Source organism: Amphiprion ocellaris, chromosome 13, assembly GCF_022539595.1.
Source record: "Amphiprion ocellaris isolate individual 3 ecotype Okinawa chromosome 13, ASM2253959v1, whole genome shotgun sequence".
NCBI lineage: Eukaryota > Metazoa > Chordata > Actinopteri > Pomacentridae > Amphiprion > Amphiprion ocellaris.
Genome location: NC_072778.1, coordinates 1,287,295 through 1,309,765, shown reverse-complemented (window position 1 = coordinate 1,309,765; position 22,471 = coordinate 1,287,295). Strand labels below are relative to the sequence as shown.

Here is a 22,471-nt window from a genome sequence, read left to right as displayed (position 1 = left end):
GCTCGACCAGACATTCCACAGCAGGGTGGAGGTTCAGCCTCACAGGAAGTCAGCCACAGGTGAGCCTCGGTCGTCATGGACACCAGTTGTGATGGTCGGAGCGTTTCCACAGAGCAGCAGGTGAACTGATGTGAGGACAAATCCGTTGCCGTAGAAACGAGGATGAAGCTGCAGAACTCTGGAGAAGTTTTCTTCTGATGAACTCGTTCTGCTCTGATTTTTACTGTTTAAGGTTAATAATCATTTAAATAAGAACAAAAAACCTCATAAATCACAACTGATGGAAGTTTAGGAAGCATTTGATTCTGATTTTTGAAAGTATATTTGAATATTTTGACATAGAAATAAAAAAACATATATCAGCAAAAAACAATGAAGAAGCTGGTCAAAAAGGAGTGGGAAAAAGTGGAAGCTGATCTAATCCTAACTCTTCTCCTCACAGTAGGATTGCAGGTAGGGGCAGTGGTGGCGCAACAGTTAAGCCTCTGGACTAATGATCCGAAGGTCAGAGGTTCAAACGCCGATGTAGCTACTGTTGGGTCTTAACCCTTCCTCCTCCAGGGGTGCTGTCCCATGGTTGACCCTATGCGAAAATCAGAATTTCCCCTAACAAGGGATAATAAAATAATGATAATAATAACAGGTCAGAACCATCAACACATTAGAACTTGTTTAAAGAGTTCTGACCCAGCTGTCTGCAGAACTCAGCATGTTTAAATCACTTCAATCCAGGTTTGTTCTTTGCGTTATTATAATCAGCTGAAACTAAACTATCGTTTATCTCAGCCGTAAAAACATAAATATTATTGAGCTCTTCCTGTGTGACTCCGCCAACTTAAAAGTCTTAAAATTTATCATTTAAATATGAATAAAGATCAGTGACTGTTTTAATTTGTTCTTCGTGTGATTCTTTGTTTTGTCTCTTTCAATTTATTTATTCTCTCGTCGTCCTTCCATCCTATTTTCCATCGTTCCTTCATGTCTCTTCCTGCACCTGATCTGAAATCTCCTTCCTCTTCGTCCTTCAAATTAAGCTTCTTTCTTTTCCATCTCTAGTTTCTGCCCATGTTCTTCTTTTATCAGTATCCTTTACTTTCACTCCCGCTGCTCCTCTCCTTCCTTTTCCTTCTGCTCTGATCCATGAAAGATCTAAGAGTGCTTTTGTTCCACTTCTTCTGCTCTGGCTGATGTTTGTGGACTTTCCAGAGGTAAACTGTTGGATGATGGTTCCACTTCTGGAGGTTTTGTGCCATTAAAGAGTGAAAGTAAAGTGTGTGAGAGCCGCCGTCGGCATGGAGCTCCTCATCATCTCCACATCGAACTGAAATGAACCCAGGAGACCGGAGCCCCGAGTCCCTCAGTAGACTTCATTTAGCTGAGTTAAAATCAATTCCTCGTCTCTCCTGGGTCAAATTAAGCTTCTCGTCTATGAAGAAGCACCAGCGACTTGACAGTTCGTCCAGATCCCAACTGTGTCCGTCTGTCTGTAGGCTGGCAAACGGCTCTTCATTTCTGCTCGAATCTCCGACTCGGAGCTGCAGCCGGTCGCTTGGCGGACGAGGACCTGCCAAGACTGGACTGGACGAGGCGACACTGGGCTCCTTAGCTCCTCACTGGGTTCCTCACTGGGCTCCTCACTGGGCTCCTCGGCTCCTCACTGAGCTCCTCACTGGGCTCCTAGGCTCCTCGTCTCCTCACTGGGCTCCTCACTGGGCTCCTAGGCTCCTCGGCTCCTCACTGGGCTCCTCGGCTCCTCACTGGGCTCCTCGGCTCCTCACTGGGCTCCTCGGCTCCTCGTCTCCTCACTGGGCTCCTCACTGGGCTCCTCGGCTCCTCACTGGGCTCCTCACTGGGCTCCTCGGCTCCTCACTGGGCTCCTCGGCTCCTCACTGGGCTCCTCACTGGGCTCCTCACTGGGCTCCTCACTGGGCTCCTCACTGGGCTCCTCACTGGGCTCCTCGGCTCCTCCTCACTGGGCTCCTCGGCGGTCCTGCTTTCCAGTAATTGCTCTTATTTGTTGCGATGTGCGGCGAAGATGAAATCGAGCGTTTTGCTTTGGAATAAACGCAACGCTGATGTAAGATGTGTGCGCTGATTTGGAGCAGAGTGAAATCGGCACTCGCTGCCTCTTCTGGCACATTGGAGCTGTTCTCTCAAATTAATCTGTCAATTTATATAAAAATATTTTGATGGACTCAGTAAACAAGCTGCAGCAGCGATCTGATGAAACCTTCAGAGGAGAAACCCAATTCTGATCCGTCAACAAGCGAAACCTTCGGTCACACAAAGAGGTTCTGTTCTGGGAGCAGAAAGTCCAGAAGGGTTTAACTCGGAGAAACTTCCAGGATCGGCCTCCTCTTCAACGTCTCTGTCCCAATAAACAGTGTCTGAGGAGAATTCTGATGAAACGTCCAGAAGCTGCTGATCTTGATGTGAACTTCCAGCCCAGATATCCATCTGAAGGCCAGAAATAAAATCATCTCATTTACAGACAGAACCTTAATGTAGAACTCTGTAGATCGGAGGAGAATCAGAAAGCAGCAAATCTGTATTTAAATCTTCGTTTAAATCTGTATTTAACTCTGTCTGATTAATGAAATATTAAAGTTGTGATAACATCCTTCCTGTTGTTGTTTATGTTAAACTTCTAAACTGATAAATCTGCTGCTCCAAACTGATTTTGTTTCAGTCAAACTTCTGTATTTCTAGATATTATCTTTGATTTAAACAAAGTGTGTCGACTGTAAAACGTGACCAAACCTGTAAAACTACAGTCACTTATTCTGTCTGTAAAGTCACAGTTTTACTGCATTTAATCAGCTGTAATGGAATTATTTTACAGATATTATTTTACAGATATCTGCTGGTATCATTCCCGATGTGGTTCTCTAACAAGGTCTGAATTATTTCTCCAGTGAATGAATCTCTGAGCTCAGTGAGTCTGCTGGTCTGATTTCTGTCAAACTGGAGTCACAGAACATTAGCTTTAGTTTTTCTGTTTTATTTTAACATTGATAACGTGGTTCTTTAACACTGAAGCCTCCTGATGTGAAGATATTTACTGTTTACAGGCAAAAAAACCCCAAAAACCCAAACCTTTAAATGGTATAAAATCCTCTTTTATGATTATCAGCACTGCTCACAAGCAAAATGAAGGAATTTCTCTTTTATGAAAAAGAACAATCAGATTTTACTCCATTTTAAAGTCTGATCACATCACTTATAATTATCTAAATCATAAGTGGACGAAGTCAGGCAAATGAAAGGTAAAGATAAAGTCCAGCTCCAATATCTGTGGAGTAGAAGAAGAGCAGCTGTAGTTCAGAAGGATGATCTTCATACATGGTCCGTGTATATTTTGGCAGTTGGATTTTCCGTTCTGAAACGGGTATTGAAAAGCAAAAAACAAGTGGTTATTTGATTTTCGTTTTAAAATACAAAAATTAAAATTGAAATACAAGGCCTTTTTTCTTTTCATGATCAAAAAGGGAGATACGATATTTTAAAAATGCTTTGATTTTCATTTTATATTTAGAATAACAAAAAGTAAAATCAGTAAGAGAGAGAAACGAAAAAAGATCCGTTTTTTCATTTTGTGAGACCGGAAGTGGTCATCAGCAAGGGTGGAGCCAAACAGAGTACGGTACATAGACTGGATATGATTTTTTTCGTTGGTTTTCATGGTCAGAATGAGAGATCAGGTGGCCAATCTTAAAATAAATCAATATTGATTATTTTATAGAGCGTTAAAGTTTTACGAAGCCAGGGGGCGGGGCTACTTGACTGAGAGTCCGGTCTGGAATGATTGACAGGTCCTATGGAGGAGGCAGCAGAGACTCTGCTCTCCTCGTTTGGATTAATTCTGATATAATAACTGTTGGTTTATTTATCGATGGAGCAGCAGAACCTTCTCTACAGACAGTTTTCCTGCCCGTTGGCTTGTTTTAACCAGTTTTCTACCTTCAGCTGATTCTACCAGCAGACACTGAAAGGACTCTGATAGTTCGGTAAGTTAATGTTTATTTTCGTATCGGTGCCGCTTTTACTGCACTTTATATGCAGCTTTAGTGTCAGATATAATGTGTGCCATGCAGTCCAGATGTTGGTGGAGTTTATTTCTGTCTGTGTTGACCAGAGAAGAGAGTTAGCATCCAGTAAATATTAGCTTTAATGTTAGCGATGCTAACCGAGCTAGCTGAGCAGTCCTGATTAGCAGCTAAATGTAGCATCAAGCTAACGATGTTTGTGTTGTTTCCTGTCAGCGGCTGAAGTGTGTTGTGTTCCTGTAATGTGGTTCATTAAGTTCATAAAACTGTGGCTGGTTGACGTTAATGTAACGTTCAGGAAACTTAAATGTGATTAAAACAGTAACGTTAATGTTCTAGTTGTCAGTAATCAGCTTTAATCTGACACTAAAACAGACTGATAGTTTTAAATGACATCAGTTTCATGAATTTGTTGAAAATTGTCTCATTTGTTGTTGTGATGTTGCTGCTGATTCATTAAAACCAGATGATCCGTGTTGAAGATACGTTTAGTTCTAGTATCAGAAGTACAAGAAGGAAAATGGAAGTTTAGTTCTGCTACGTCAAAGATTTCAGGAATAAAATAACTAAATGAGTCTTTATGCCTCAAACTTTATTTTACAATAATGAAATAATGAAGTAATCACAGATAATAAAAATATAAATAGCAGAGAAAACCTGAGAGAATAATTTCCTGAAAAGTCTGTGAAGGAAAAGCAGCTTTTTATCCTGAAAGATCAGAATCAGCTCCAACATCTGCATCTGACAGCATCAAGTCAACCAGAAAGAAAAGAAAAAAGAAAATGACTTCTTTCTGATCACATCTGTTCCGCTGCTCACAGGCTGCTGCTGCTCACATTCTTCACATTTATAGTCCACTTTTAAAAGTTCAGCAGACAGATGCTCTGCTTTGGAGTGTGACGATGTCGTCGGTGATGTGGAGAGTGAAGTTTCCGTTTCACCCACAGCGTGCTTTAGGGCAGCCGGGTTGGACTTGATGTTTGAAATACTGACCCACAGCTCAGATTTAACTGTCTGTAGTTCTGTTTTGATGGATGTTAAACTTTCACTCAAAGCCTCCAGGAGCTGAGTCTTTAAAATAACCACCGTCTCGTTACAGAGTGAAAGTAGCAGTTCCTCCTGAAGGTCAGAGATTGCAGCATCTGAGGGCCTCTTCAAAAGAAGACGTAGTTGATGAAGGCGTTCTGGAGCAGGACCAGAAAGACCACGACCAAGCAGCCTTGAGATCTTAGACAGCTTCTCCCTCAGGTGGGTGTCAACAGTGTTCACAGTCAGGTCTGTGATAATCCCATCAAAAAACAATACAGGAAAAAATCTAGATTATAAATCAACATGTAACCAAAGCGCTCTGTGTATAACGTCATAGTATAGGATGTAGTTCAGAAAATGTCAACGTATAGTATACTTTTCAAGAATAACATAGTATGGCCTGTAATTCATAGTACAGCATGTCAGCAGATAAATCCATAGATTATGTGGTTCAAAAAGCGCAAAATGATGGGATGTTGCCTAAAATTATCATGTATGATATGTGGTTCAAAAAATGTCATAGTGCAGCATATTGTCAAAATAATGTTATTCAAGAAAACATCAGAGTATAATATGTCATCTAAAAATGCCATAGAATAATATTTCATTGCACAAGTTAAAGTATAGTAATTTTTAAAACTGTTCAAATTCTGATATGTTGCTAAAAAACAAACTAAAACAAAAAAGTTATAGTAATATGTCAATTAAAAAGCCTATAGTTTAGCACGTCGCTTTAAAAACGTCATAGTTTAGCCTTTAGTCCACAAAACGTTATGTCCCGGCTGTCTGAAGTAGGTGAGGAGCAACACAAAAACAGTCCAAACGCTGGTTTCCAGAGGGTTAGACAAGTATTTATTTGAAAGAGTAAGTTTACAACAACACAACATGTGAGGGGGTTAAAAGCAAATGGGTGTTAGTAAAATAAAAATAAATCAACAGAACTAAAAGTGAACTTCATGTTGACATTGATGGGCATTCCAACCAGGAACAAAGTAAAAGATCATCAATACATAAAAAAACTCTTCCTGTTCACCTCTTAAAACCCAAAAACACACCGCAGTAGCATCCTAAACTAAAACTACCAATGGGTTCCCTGTTTTCCTTTGTGAACAATTCAAAGGTCCCTCTCTATCTCCCCACACATCCACCAACCACTGGAACACATCTCCAAAGTTCTGCTGGACCAGCTCAGCTTCCCCTCAGAAGAAGTGCTGCCACCTGCCAGATGAAGGAGCCTTTTGAGAGGCAGCTGGCATCGTGATTGGACTGTACTTTGGTCTGTTCCAATCCAGCTTCAGCTCCAGAGACGGCAGGCGGGACGAGTCAACGGAGGCCTGGTGGAGGAAGGCATGCAGCTGAGTACAATCCAGAAAACAACAGAGGAAGAAACAAACATAGTGTATACATCATATACTGTAGAAAAGACACATCCACTGTAGAATTGTAGTAATTGTGGGCTGACTGATTTACTGATTAGCAGTATTTTATTTTTTACTGATTTACGGTAATAAATACATTTAAAAATGGCACTACTTTGGCTCTGAACCTTTATCTACCTGTGGTCGCTCTGTCTTCTGGAGTGATTTGATTGGTTATACGTCATGAATAAAACTCCTTTAACTTAACATCTGTAAACAAAACAAAAACGTATCAACAAAGTTTTCTGTTAGAGTTTGTGTTCTTCTAAGTTTAACTCCAAGATTTTAAATACTTTCATTTTCTGCAAATGAATATCTACTCCAAATGTCTCACTAATAATCATTACCAGCCTTAAAAACCCACAAAACACCCCTCTATACTGCACCACACTTAGTACAGTCCGGTTCCCCCTTCTATAAATCTGCTTGGAATCTTCCACTTCCTGTTTGTCAAAGTGGCCTTCTACCTGGACAGGTTTTGTTGGAGCTCATGCAACAAACATTTTGGGTAACTGCACTTTAATATGGATGGATGACACTGAATTAGAGTCTGTTTTAATGAGACTGAGTTAAGATGTGTAGCTCTGTCATTAAATAGGAAATTATTTCTCAGAATTCACAGAGAAAAGTCTGAAATGTTTGCTAGGTTAGCGTCCCACATGTTCTTTGGCTCAGCTAAAGCTAACGCTCTGCAACTTCTGGATCTCTTGAGTTGCTTGTTGTTAAAATATCTTGCTAGAGGTGCTGAAGCTCAGAAAGTCTGAGATGTTTGTTCAAAATCAGCTCATTCTCAAGTCTGATCTGAACTGTCCTCTTTTGTTTGAACTTTCCCTAAACTTAGGAGTTAATGACAGAGCAGCACATCCAGACTCAGTCTCATTTATGTGTAGATTAAACTTCAGTGTCATTCATTGATGTTAAAGTGCAGTTTTTCAAATGTTTGTTGCACATGCTCCCGACCAAACCAGTCCAGGTGGAAGACGATGTGAAGAGAAAGCTCCAGAGGATGAATATCACACATTTATGTTGGAAATAGATGTCCTTTAATTAGACATTGTCATGCAAAAGTTGGATTTCCCTTTAATGATGTTCAAATCTTTGTTGAGTGTTTTGTTGATGTTGGTTTCTAAATGTTTTCTGACACTCGGCCCCAAAGATTAAAACCTTTTACGGCTCACAAGCTGCAACAATTCACAAATTATCAACTATCTTTCTGACTAAACTAAGATAAAAAGTGAAAAACTGTCTGATTCCTGCATCATGAATGTAAATCTTTTTGGTTTTTATGACAGTAAACTGAATATATTTGGGTTTGACATTTTATAAACCAAAACAAGAAATGAATTAGTGGAGAAAACAATCAACAAATTAATGGACAAAGAAAATGTGTTTTCCAACATATATGGCTGAATTACTCCAACATTACAGGATACATACAATTTTAATTCTATTTTATTTATATAAAGACAATTACAGGTCAAATTGTCTCAAGACACTTTATTTTTATTTTTTTTGTCATATTTAAAATATGACAAAGTAAGAAATTTAAAGCTCTTGACTAATCCAATTTATTATTTGGTTTTTAAGAGACTAATGGACAATTAAAAGAACTTTCTCCACTAAAACTAATAAACATGAGGTCAAATAGAATGAAGAGTTTTAAATACTGCAGTCCCACGATGACAAGAATAAAGTTTGTCAACAAAAAGTAAATCTGCAGGTGAATTCCATGAAAGTCCTAATAAATTATCATAAAGTGTGATACTAAAGCTTTGTGGTGCTAAAAATGTCCAAATAAAGATATCAAGTTGAAGATCTGGATGGAGGTTGATAAAAGTTGACCTCCCTTCATTTCTCTGGAGCGACTCCATGGATTTTATGGATGGTGGTTAAAGACCTGCTCTTCTAGTGGTCTTCCTTCTAGTCGCTGTAAAAAGTCAGTCCATCCTGGCCGACTTCAACACCTCTTCATGACAACTTGTTCTGCTTCCGACCTGGAAACTCCAGAAACTGGGGAAGACCTGTGGAGACTCGATGAACTCGTGGAGACTGGAAGAACTTGTGGAGACTCGAAGAACTCATCGGGCGGGGGAAGGTGTGGTGGGTGGTGGGGAGAGGTGGGGGAGTAGAGGGGGGAGGCCGCCACCCACCTCCCCGCCTACTCTCCGCCCTGACTCCACCCAGACTCCGCCTTGGCTCCACCCATGTGGTCACTTCAGCAACTACGATGTCAAAGGGACGACGAATTTATTTCTTTGTATCTGATCTGTAGCTCAGTGAGTTAAGGATTTGCCTATGGAGCTGCAGGTCGCTGGTTCAAGACCAGACACTTCTTAAATTTTCTCAATATCCTGACAAAGACAAAGAAAGAAAACTGCCAGTGGCGGGTCTTGAACCTGCGACCTTCCACTTGGTAGTCCATCTTCTTATCCCCCTGAGCTATTCGCTCAGATACTAATTCTTCTTTTTTTTGCGCATTTATCATCTATTTTTTGTCGTTTTCGGGTTTTTTTTTTAACTCGAGTCTCGACTCGACCGTTTTTCTCAGGAGGTTGGGCTTCAGCCTTTGTTCTGGAGGGTGGAACCCTCAGTTCCAAGACTTTCCAAAGTCTCCACACCTCCCAAGTCCTCAGGACCTGAGCTTTCACACAGTCTGAGGGCTGAAATTTTCTAAGTCCCACAGTAGTTCTCTGTTAGTTTGAACCTTCAGACAGTCTGAGGACTGAAATTCTAAAAGTTCTTGAGTAGTTCTCTGTTAGTTTGAACCTTCAGACAGTCTGAGGACTGAAGTTTTAAAAGTTTCTCAGTACTTCTCTGTTAGTTTGAACCTTTAGACAGTCTGAGGACTGAAATTTTAAAAGTTTCTCAGTACTTCTCTGTTAGTTTCAACTTTCTGGTTAACAGAAGCCTTAAAACTTGTGACCATGAGTCTTGATTTCACATTTAGATCATCCATCTGAGTTCTTCTCAGACCTTCACCTGTGGGTTTTTTAGAAATCCTCCACAAACTTTGATTCTCGTCACTGAACAGTAAAGTTTGTGGAGATCAGAAGGTAACATTAGTTTGATCAATGCCTTCAACTACGAGTAGACTTTATCTGGAAAGCAGTTTTCTGAAACGAGTTCTAAGTAAATCTGTCCACAATCAAACCAAGAACATAGAAAGAGGAAATGTTTGAAGAAACAACTTGATATTTTCATTTCAGACTAGAAAACGCTTTAATACCTTTATCTGTTTTTGCTCTTTTTCATCGTTTTATTGTCTCTTCTGTTTAATTTGATCTTGTAAAGTTTAACTGGTGTCTTTTCAAATGTTTTGTCTTTAGTTTGATTCTTCTTAAATGTTTAGTTTTGTTCTTTTCTCACCTTTTATTCTTTTCTAATGTCTGATTTGATTTTGAAATGCTTTGTCTTTTTAATGATTGTTGTTTTTTTCAAATGTTTTATCGGCTTGTTTGAAAAATTTCCTTTTCTTTCCCAATGTTTACTTTTTCAATTAAATCTTTAAAGTTTTTCTTTTTAAATGTTTTACCACCTTTTAATGTTTAATTTTCTTTTTAAATGCTTCATTGTTTTTTCTGTTTAATTCCTATTTAAAGTTTTATTATCTTTAAGATTTAATTTTCTAATTAAATATTTAATTTTTTAATTAACTGTTTTCTCTTTTTAAAGGTTTAATAATCTAATTAAATGTTTTGTATTTTTTAAAAATGTTTAATATTCTTGTTTATTGTACTTTCAAATGTTTAATTATCTAAAATATTTAATCTTTAATATTTAATATTTTTGTTTAAAAAATTTGGTTAATTTCATAATTACATGTTTTCTATCATCTGTTTAATTATCTAATTAAATATTTTGTGTTTAATATAATTTAATTTATTTAATGTTTAATTTTCTTTTTAAAGGTTTTATTGTATTAAATGTTTTTTTGATTTAATTGCTTTTTCTAAACGTCGTTTATTTCTTTAATCTTTTTTTGTCAAGATTTTAACCCCAACCTTAAAAATGAAACAAACCCTTAAACCACAATAAAAATACTTCTGTTGTCACAATCATGAGTTAGTCAATTATTCACTTGATCAATTCAACTTTATTTGTTTAGCACCTTTTACACAGATGACAAAACTAAACAAGCAAAGAGAAAAAACTACTAAAACTATGATGAAAACTTTTTAACATCATAATAAAAGCTGTTGTGTCCAGGGGATGGAGGGAGTTTATTGAAGTCTTCTTGGGCTCACATGGGAAATCATTTAACATAGAAACTTGATATTCAGTCTAAGGAAACTGGAAACTGCAGAGTGACAGAAGAAGCAACAATATCTCCTGTTTTCTCCTTTAATGAGTCGACTCTTCTTGTGCTTTCAGACCAAAGAACTACAGACTCTTCACAACCTGCTCAAACTCTTGGTACAGGACCTCACCACACGGGTCAAGAAGGTTTCCATCTCATTTCTACTCTGAAGCTCACCTTCTCCTGCTCAAACTGCTGACAAATGTTTCTGCTGCTCTAAAGTCTGGTCTCCAGAACTTCCTAAAAACTCTCAAAGTCTCTTCTGCTGCAGGTTGCTTTGTAGAACTGTTCCAGAAAACCTCACTAAACCACATGGAGGAGCCTCAAGATAGTCGTCCAAATGAATCCATACAAAACCAAACTAGTACAACCCAAACACTAAAGTCTCCTGCAGCCTACCAGAGAACCTCTGAGAACAGAGAATCAGGACAGGAACTCTTACCTTCTGGACAACCAACGCTGGTTCACAAACAAGAATACAGAATGTGTCTGACCAAAAATCTCTAAAGACTCACTACAGCCAAGATAAAGACACAACTCAGCTGCATCAAATCCACTAATCACTGCACACATTAGCACAATGTGCTAACTGTGGCTAAAGAACCACCTTTACCAAGACAACTATCCAGTACAAAGACCTAAAACACACCAAGAAACACATTAAAGACGATTTTACTGCTGGAAGCTGCAAGCAAACACCTAAAGAACAAACTAAAGCAATGGAACCAAACCCGGTTCACTGGTGAAGAGAAACAGAGGAAATGTTTGTCTGCAGTTAAACAAAGCAGGAAGACACTGAGCTGCTCAGGTGTTCCTGATAACACCAAGCTGCTCAGGTGTTCCTGATAACACCAAGCAGCCACATGGACAGCCAATAGGAACACAGCCACCTGGACAGCCAATAGGAACACAGCCACCTGGACAGCCAATAGGAACACAGCTTCCTGGAAGTCCAGAGGGCTGGCTTAGTGAAGGAAATTTAGTTTAGAGTTGAAGCAGAAAGTTAACAACCACCTTCTGATCCCTGAAATCTCTGAGTTTTTACACAAAGAACACCTGAACATGTCAAACTGGTTCCATAGTAGAACCATCATTGTAAAAACATCATAGTATGGTGTGTTGCTCTAAAAACATTAGGACCCGGCTGTCTAGGGTCGCTGATGAGCAACACAAAAACAGGACAAACACTGGTTTCCAGGAGGTTAGGCTGCTATTTATTTGAAAGAGGAAGTTTACAACAACACAACATGTGAGCAGAAAAATCACAAAGTCTGTCTTTAGTTCAGCTGAAAATATTAGTTTTTGTCTTTTTTATTGACCAAACTTTTCAGGAAGTAGATGAAGAATAATTAAAGCTCTCATGTAGAAGTCCAACTTATTTTGGATCCTTGTGGAGAGTTTAATCTTAGAGTTTGTAAAGCTGTTGAGTTTTTAGAGTCACATGGATTGTTCTGACATTTAATAACCGAGTCCTGAAATAAAATTACAGTTGTGGATTTCTGTCATTTAGTCTGGACTAAACAAATAACAGCAGCATAAATGTCAAACGTCATTATGAGGAGTCTGGATTGAGGTTTCTCACTTGATAATGATCAAAACATGAAATTTAGGTTGATTTAAAGGAATATTCCACCTTAAATCTTTGAATGTTGACCTAAAAGGTTGGTTTCAGGAAGTATTCCACCTACAAGGTCCTCACACATCCACCTTAAAGGAACATTCCACCAAAAATCCTTGGACATGCACCTAAAATGTTGCTTTAACCGAGTATTCCATCTAAAATCCTCAGAGAGACCTGAGGGGCTGGTTAAAAGGAATATTCCACCTAAAACCTCAAATATAGACCCCAAAGGGTGGTTTAGAAAAAATCCTTCAATGTAGACCAAAAAAGTTAGTATGGAGGAATATTCCACCTGAAATGTAGACCTGAGAAGTTGGTTTGAAAGAATATACCATCCTAAACAGCCTTAAATGTAGACTAAAAGACGGTTTGGAAGAAAATTCCACCTAAAATCCTCCAATGTAGACCTAAAAGGTGAGTTTAATGGTATATTCCACCTAAAATTCACTACTGTAGACCTTGGAGGTTGGTCTGATGGTATATTCCACCCAACATCCTTGAACATAAACTTAAAAAGTTCAATCAAAGGAATATTCCACCTAAAATCCTTCAATGCAGACCAAAAAAATCTTGGTGTAAAGGAGTATTCCACCTTAAATGTAGACCTAAAGGATGGTTTGGAGTAATATTCTACTCTAAAATCTTCCAATGTAGACCTAAAAGGTTGATCTGATGGTATATTCTACCCAACATCCTGGAACATTTACCTAAAAGGTTGGTTTAATGGTATATTCCCAGAAAAACCCTTGAACATTGGGCTTAATGGTATATTCCACCCAAAATACTTGTACATTTACCAAGAAGTCAGTGTAAAGGAAATGTAGACCTAAAAGGATTGTTTAAAGGAATATTTAAAGGATTATTTTCATTATTTAATAATCTGTTATCAGTCAGAACCCTGGCAAACTTATTTTCATCAGTTGTTTTAGTGGAAGTCACAAATAAAGGAGCTCTTGGTTTTTCCGGGCGTTACTGAGTGCAAAGCTGCTGTTTCAACACAGAACGTTCACATGCATCCACAAACCTCTCAGCACTCAAACACCCACAGACAGGAGGCCGGCTGGACCGAGGCTCGGCGGCGTCCTCAGACCCACGAGTCGGGGAGTCGCTGAACTTGTTGGTCCGGTTTGAAGGCCTCCATGTGGTCCAGTAGAAGTCCATGTAGTCGGTGTTGGCTTTGAACCGCAGCGACTGGCCACCATCAGGTGGACCGGCTCGTCCTCGTAGGACTCCTCCTGTAGCCTTGAGGGAACCACAGGATCATTCAGTAGCTTATCTGGAACAATCTAACAGCCTAAACTGTTAACAGCAGTGTCAAGAAGCAAACACACAGGCATAGATTAGGACTCAAACTAGATTTATTTTAGAAAACAAATGAACTGAGAGACATTTGTTCACACGTGGATGAATCGGAGGTCGTCCAATCACATTCGAGGTCTTCAATTCAATTTTTCAATTTAATTTTATTTATATAGAGTCAATTACAGTGAAATTGTCTCGAGACGCTTTACAGAACCCACATGCCTGAACCCCAGAGCAGCCCTAAGGAGACAGTGGAAAGGAAAACACTCTTTTAACAGGGACAATATGTCGTCCAAAAAATGTCATAGTTTAGCATGTCGTCAAAAAACTATAGAATAGCATGTCGCTCTAAAAATGTCATAGTATAGCATGTCATCCAAAAAATATCATCGTATAGCATGTCGCTTTAAAAACGTCATAGTATAGCATGTCATCCAAAAAATATCATCGTATAGCATGTCGCTCTAAAAACGTCATAGTATAGCATGTCATCCAAAAAATATCATCGTATAGCATGTCGCTTTAAAAACGTCATAGTATAGCATGTCATCCCAAAAATATCGTCGTATAGCATGTCGCTCTAAAAACATCATAGCATAGCATGTCGTCCAAAAAACGTCATAGTATAGCATGTCGCTCAAAATATGTCATAGTATAGTATGTTGCTCTAAAAACATCATAATATAGCATGTCGTCCAAAAAACGTCAAAGTATAGCATTTCGTCCAAAATGTGATAAAAACGTCATAGTTTAGTATGTTGGCGAAAATGTGGAAAAAATGTAATAGTTTTGTATGTCATCCAAAATGCCATATGATGAAATAATGTCAAGCAGGCTGTGGAAAACATTCCAGAAAGGTTTTCATTGAAAAAAAAAAAAATCATGAATTTTGGCGCAAAAAAACGCCTTAGTATACTATGTCGAAAAAAAAAAGCCAATTTTCAACATGTTGTGAAAACATGCCATATGATGAAATAATGTAAAGTAGGCTGTGAAAACCACTATGGTAAGGTTTTCTTTAAAAAAAAAAAAAAAAAAGAATTTTGGTGCAAAAAAATGCTTAGCATACTATGTTGAAAAATAAATGCGATTTGTCAACGTGAAAACATGCCATATGATGAAATAATGTAAAGTAGGCTGTGAAAACCACTATGGTAAGGTTTTCTTTAAAAAAAAAAAAAAAAAACAAGAATTTTGGCGCAAAAAAACACTTAGCATACTATGTTGAAAAATGTCATTTTTCAACAAGTTGTGAAAACATGCCATATCATGAAATAATGTAAAGTAGGCTGTGAAAACCACTATGGTAAGGTTTTCTGTGAAAAAAAAAATCATCATGAATTTTGGCGCAAAAAAGCACCATAGTATACTATGTCAAAAAAAAAAAAGCCATTTTTCAACATGTTGTAAAAACGTGCCATATGATGAAATAATGTATAGGAGGCTGTGAAAAACACTCCAGAAAGGTTTTCTTTGAAAAATAAATCATCATGAATTTTGGCGCAACCAAACGCCTTACTATACTATGTCGAAAAAAAATGTGATTTGTCAACATGTTGTGAAAACATGCCATATGATGAAATAATGTAAGTAGGCTGTGAAAACCACTATGGTAAGGTTTTCTTTAAAAAAAAAAAATGAATAAAAATAAAACCCCAAGAATTTTGACGCAAAAAAACGCTTAGCATACTATGTTGAAAAATGTCATTTTTCAACATGTTGTGAAAACATGCCATATCATGAAATAATGTAAAGTAGGCTGTGAAAACCACTATGGTAAGGTTTTCTGTGAAAAAAAAATCATCATGAATTTTGGCGCAAAAAAGCGCCATAGTATACTGTCAAAAAAAAAAGCCATTTTTCAACATGTTGTAAAAACATGTCATATGATGAAATAATGTAAAGGAGGCTGTGAAAAACAGTCCAGAAAGGTTTTCTTTGAAAAAAAAAAATCATGAATTTTGGCGCAAAATAACGCCATAGTATATACTATGTCGAAAAATGTCATTTTTCAAAATGTTGTGAAAACATGCCATATGATGAAATAATGTAAAGCAGGCTGTGAAAAACACTCCAGAAAGGTTTTCTTTGAAAAAAAAAAAAATTATCATGAATTTTGGCGCAAAAAAACGGCATAGTATACTATGTCGAAAAAAAATTTCGTTTTTCAACATGTTGTAAAAACATGCCATATGATGAAATAATGTAAAGTAGGCTGTCAAAAACACTATGGTAAGGTTTTCTTTGAAAAAAAAATCAGGAATTTTGGCGCAAAATAACGCCATGGTATACTATGTCGAAAAATGAAATTTTTCAAACATGTTGTAAAAACATGCCATATGATGAAATAATGTAAAGCTGGCTGTGAAAAACACTCCAGAAAGGTTTTCTTTGAAAAAAAAAATCATCATGAATTTTGGCGCAAAAAACACCATAGTATACCATGTCGAAAAAAAATGCAATTTTTCAGCATGTTGTAAAAATGTGCCATATGATGAAATAATGTATAGGAGGCTGTGAAAAACACTCCAGAAAGGTTTTCTTTGAAAAATAAATCATCATGAATTTTGGCGCAACCAAACGCCTTAGTATACTATGTCGAAAAAAAATGTGATTTGTCAACATGTTGTGAAAACATGCCATATGATGAAATAATGTAAGTAGGCTGTGAAAACCACTATGGTAAGGTTTTCTTTAAAAAAAAAAAAAAAAAAAAAAAAACCCAAGAATTTTGACGCAGACCTCAACAGCAGTTTGTTTCAAGCACAACACCAGCCGGTTTTCACTAAAGAAGCTTTCAGAGCAACAATTAAATGACAGTTTTGTTCTCATTAAGTTCACAGAGTCAGAATCTGCCAAAATGATGTAGACACACATCAGGAAAAGAAAAACTTTAATAAATATTTCATTTGTATCAGTACTTCTATACATATAGATTCCTCTTTCTAAGTTTGATCAAATCACGATAACTCTGTGTCCTGTTGTACGATGTTTTCCCAACAGATGGCGCTACCCTCATGAATGGAGCATCAACAAGTGACGTCTACAACACAACAGAAATGTCTGGAAGCCAGTGGCCTCCACTTTGAGCACCTCTTGTAATTGTAGAGGCCAAAGATAACTTTTATTAATCTGGTGATGTCTGAATAAATTTGGTATTGAAATATTTATGCTAGTTTTCCTTTTCCTGATGTGTGTAAACATTATTTTGGCTGACTCTGTATAATGGGTTTCTGACAGGTCACCAGGCAACATCTTTTTATAATAATGACAAACATACCTGCATTCTACAGGAGTGATTTTCCTCATGTGCAGGTAAAGATGTGTGAGGAGCTTAGAGATGACAGGAGCAGGAGTCATCCTCACTAATTCAGCTTCCACCTAGAAACAGAAAGACCACAAACAAACACACTGATAGACTCTCAAACGTTCAACCTCACAGCCTCTAAATATCTGTTTAGGAAGTGTTGTGTTTCTAAATTCTGCTGAAAGCACTGACAGACATTCTCTTCCAAGGTTGTGTAAAAAGCAGCCTGTCCTCTGAGCTACTGAGAAATCTTCCTGAACAAAGTTTCTACGTGTAAATCAGCTCAACAAAAACTAAAGCCTCAGTCAGAGATAACAGGTATCACAAATTATAAACAACTTTCTTTGTTAACTCAGACTTTCTGCTTCAACCTCACATAAAAAGGGGAGTTTAACTCATCAGGTGACTGAAAATGAACGGCTTGTGCAGTTCTAGATCCAAAAGTAGGATGTTTCAACTCATGTTTTACTACAAATACATGCAGTAATAAATAAATACAATGGCTGGTTGTTAGTTTATTCACTATTAATGTCACTTTATATACTGGATTGAACTTGAGCAGTGGAAGAGAAGGAATTTAATGAAATTATGGAGATTCAGAGGTAATGTTGCACAATGTTAAGTGGTTTAATTCTAAGCAGCTGAATGTTAAACTTCAGTGCAGCTGAACGGGTTTCAGTTAACCTTAAAGTAAAATAACTTTTTTAAAAGCTAAAATACACAGCAGAGAAATACAGGTTGAGAAGTTCCTTCTAATAATGAGGACAGCTGCGGCAGCAACTAACACAGGTGTTCAGCGGTAAGTTAGCCACCTGTGTTAATTAGCCCGCTAGCTAACTTAGCCGCTTAGCTAGCTAACTTAGCCGCTTAGCTAGCTAACTTAGCCGCTTAGCTAGCTAACTTAGCCGCTTAGCTAGCTAACGCGTCCGGACCAACTGCTCAAACACGACAAAACACAACTCTTCACAAGTCGCTGACTTAACGTACAACAAAACAACGCTACAGGTTAGAAGTATTTATCTTCTTACCATGTTTTACTCCAAAAACAAGATCAGCAGCAGCCAGAGACGCTAGCAGACGTTCTGACCATAGATGTATATTAAAGAAGACTAGATATGCTAGCACACTGTCTTCTATATACATCTATGGTCTGACCAATCACTGCTCTCTGGCTCTCAGTCAGTCTGACCAATCACTGCTCTCTGGCTCCGCCCTCTGAGAATCTTGTTGTCGTTTGGCTCCACACTTGCTGATGACCACTTCCGGTCTCAGAAAATGAAAAAACAGACCTTTTTTCGTTTCTGTCTCTTACTGATTTTATTTTCTTGTTATTCTAAATATAAAATGAAAATCAAAGCATTTCTAAAATTTCGTATATCCCTTTTTGATCATGAAAAGGAAAAACGCCTTGTATTTCAATTTTAATTTTTGTATTTTAAAACGAAAACCAAATAACCACTCGTTTTTTGTTTTTCAATACCCGTTTCAGAACGGAAAATCCAGCTGCCAGATAAATACACAGACCATCCATGACTCCTGAGCAGCTCCTGTTCTGGACGTTCTCTGAGCTGATAAAAGCAGGATAGGCAGCGGGATGGAGAGGACATTTTGTCTTTCTGGAAAGGCACTTTAGCAGCAGCAGCGGCTCTGAGTGCTTTCATCATTATAGGCTCTACAGCGTCTGTTCTGACCTTGGGAAATGGTTTTAAAGGTCTTGCTGTGTGTGTCGAGAAATTGCCTGGATTGAGATGTTCCATGGAAATATGTGTCGAACGGCGTCTGCGGTGGGGGGGACGAGGGGAAAGCTATTTGGGAGACGGAGGCACAATCCAATTTGTTTGTTCACAGTCGAGCAGAGCCAGATCAGAACAATTGATACATTAGGACCGGTTTTAGAGAGCAGAGACGAGCTCCAGAGTAAATTTAGCTCACGGGCCATTGCACCGGCTGCAATATGAAACTAGGATAAAAAAGAAATTGCTTTATTCTCCCAGTTATCAATATAATTCTGTCTCTGCTGCTCGCCAGCAGAAATCTTTTGTTACCGTAAATTTTCTGCTGCTCCTGTGAAGGTTCATTCAACACAGAGATAAATGATGAGACGCCTCGACATTCTAACTTCCTGCAGACCTGAACGTCTCCTCCAGCAGCCGCAGAGAGAGAAATTAGGAAAACACAAAGTCCTTAAGAGAAATAAAGTCAGAGCTGATCTGGTGTGGTTCTGTCTGCAGGAAGGACAGCTGTTATTCCCCTTCAGCAGCCTGATGACGTCTAATAAATCCAATCTGCCACATCACTGAGCTCACAGCAGATAAATACTGAGCTCCTCTCAAAACAAGATTTTGGCAAAACCATTATGGAGCTGTAGTAATCTTTCATTTCTTCATCTAATGGGATTATTCATGAGGCGATGAGGACGGCGTGAGGAATAAAACATGTGATGTAAAGTCCTGCAGCTGGAGAATGATCTGCTTCATGTTGTTGCATCAATTATGTGTGAAGGCTGCAGTAAAAACACGTCCTGACAGCTGCAAGTCCTGCTTTTCTTCAACACGTGTTCGTCTTAACTCAGTCCTCAGAGCAGAGCTGCTTTCTCCTGCATGGAGGACTGAAGTTCAGACTGGAAGTGTTGGAAAATGAATCAATTTGCTGCTCAGACAAGCTGCAAAAAGAAGAAGCAGAGGCACAGTATGAGCTGCGGTTTATCCAGAAACGTTCCATCAGTCAGTCAGAAGCTGCTTCGTTCATCAGCAGTAAAACTAAAGAACATTAAAACCAGCTGAACAATGAAACACGTCAGTCTGATGTCCCTGTCACTGAGGAGAAGTAAAATAATAGAGTTCTAGTTCAGTGTTTCTCATTCATGTGTCTGTAGAAGCAACCCTTTAAGGATCATTCCAGAACTGGAGGACATCTGGGCTTCAAAAAGTTAAAATCAGCCTTCTCTTTTCCAGGTTTCTGCTCCATATTGATCAATAATAGGTAGTGATTGGCTCATTTTTCTTCCATGTTTTGTGTGCTGTTTGCTAACTCTACTCTAATCCATGCTAATGTGATCTTTTTCTCAGCTTCTAGTAGAAGCTAGATATTTAGCTGCTGTTACTGCTGACCAAGAGGACAAACTGACTGATGGAAAACAGTCCAAAGAATTAGTCTGATCCTGATAATATGAGCTGGAGGGAGACGTTCAGTCAAGAAAGATGGAAAATAGAAGAGAGGACACAGCTTTGCTCTACACATTCTGTAGGAACACTGTTGGATGATGGAAACGACAAAAACAAGACACAAAAAGACAGAAATGAGACAAAAATAAGACACAAAATGACAGAAACAAGACACAAAACGACAGAAACAAGACACAAAACGACAGAAATGAGACAAAAATAAGACACAAAATGACAAAAACATCATCAACAGGTTCTGCTAACATGTTGTGGGAAACGTTCCATGAATAATAATTATTATTTAAAATATTCTGTTGATTAAAAAATGTTCCCACAATTACAGAGACATGAATGAAAAAATAAAACAAAAAAAAAAAAGCAGATTTAAATGAGATTCTAACTGTTTTATTAGAGATTCAATTTGGTCATCAGGGGACAACAGAAAAATGGTATTTTAGGGGAACTCCAGACTTATTTGGTATTTAAAATATTTTAAAAAATTTTTCTCTTAGTTTTTATAGATCTGGTCTCAGGACCAGAATATTTACACACTACTGCATGTTGTAGGGTTTAATATGTGGATTATGGGATGTAAAATGTCCTCCAGTTCTGGACTAACTCTTCAGTCTCCTCCGTTGTAGAGATTTATTATCAGAGCTCCAGTTTCCTGCAGCTTTACAACAAACCTGATTTTTACATAAATCCTGGAAGTCGTTATCAATCATCTGCATGTTTAGATCTAAACCGACTTTATTAATTCATCCTTTAGTTCAGCTTCTGCTCAGAGACGTCCAGCAGGAAGAAGAACTTTTCCTTCTAATAGCTTTTAATCAGAGTTCTCCTCAAACACAACAGTCTGAACTACACTACCTCCAATATCACCGATCTGCTCATTAAATTAGGTTTTTGGTCAGACAGGCTTTAGACATAATCAAAATAAAATCAGTGACAGCATCTTTACAAATGTGCTGTAAAAATAAATGAAAATAAATGATGATAAATGACACATAAAGATTCAGGTCTCATGATTTAGTCTGTTTACTCTGCAGAGTTAAGATCAGGACAGAATCCTAAAAGTTTTAGTTAATCAGCCTCCATGTTATTATAAACCACTAAAAGAGGAATGAAACCAGACAGGGCAGAAAAAAGAGATTTCATGGTAAATAAATAACATTCAAGTCAATCAGCTGTTGGTTCTCTGTCAGATTATAGATTAAACACACGATTCAAACTGTTTTCATGTTGTTGAGTCTGAATCTATTCAAGACAATAAACCAGGAGTTTAGTTTCAGTTAGAAACACTCAGAATCTCTATAAGAAATTGTTTTAATGCTTTAGAACCACTAAAATAAACAGTTTTAATGCTGTAGAATCCCTATAATAAAGTGTTTTTAAGCTATTTTAAACCAGGTCTCACTGTTTCCTGGTTACAAACACTAATCTTCTCTATAATAAACAGTCTAAATCCAGTTTTTTAAATCAGGTCTCACTGTTTCCAGCTGATTCCTGTTGAAGCTGCTTCAGGCACCTTTTTATTCTAATGGAAGAAGTGGACAGAAGTTCCATTTAATCTTCCTCTGACGTTCCATAAATCTGATTCTGTGTCAGAGCAGCAAAGTCAAACCTCTGCAGAGCCTTTTTTTTCTTTTTGTCTCTTTCTTTTGGGTCTCTAAGTAACGCTCAGAATAAAAAGCCACTTAATCCATCTTCCTGAGCCTCTCTTCCAGGCAGCGGCGATGCTAAAGTACATAAGAGTCGACCGCACACAGAACAACCATCTGTCTTCATCATTCTCTGGGCACAATTGATCTGCGGCACTCTGGAAAGTATTTATTATGGAAAGTCTCATTTTTTAAGCCGCTCGTTTAGCGTAGCGGCGGCCATAAATCAACCCGGAATCGGAGCAAATCAGAGTCGCTGGAATCCATTATTCCGATTATTTCGGCTCTAAATGGACAGAACAGCTTAATCCAGTATCGATCTGAGCATGTGTCGTCCCATCCAATCCCATCCCTGCATCATCTGATCACCGGGGAGGCAGCATGCTAGGCAGCTAACGCTCCCATTGAGGCTAGAAGTCGGCTAGCAGCTGCAGCTGGCAGCTAATTAAGCAGCAGCAGTCAGCTGTGATGGCTCTCTCACATAAATTATTGAAGTGCCTCAAAATAAATAATGATTGCAGCATTTTGGATGTGGGCGGGAGGTTAAATTATGCATGAGCTCAATATTTGTAAGTGTAATAGGAAGTAAGTGTGCTGCTTTGTAAACCTCCACCCACCACTATTAG

The 22,471-nt window shown here is 38.1% G+C and overlaps 1 long non-coding RNA gene across 1 annotated transcript; it reads left to right on the top strand.

Annotated features, from left to right (window-relative positions):
* Positions 1–3,680: 3,680 nt before the first annotated feature.
* LOC129350294 (uncharacterized) lies at positions 3,681–6,604 on the top strand. The gene is made up of 3 exons (XR_008603642.1): positions 3,681–4,007; positions 5,146–5,294; positions 6,196–6,604. It is a non-coding gene; the product is annotated as an uncharacterized LOC129350294 (long non-coding RNA).
* The last annotated feature ends 15,867 nt before the right edge of the window (positions 6,605–22,471 follow it).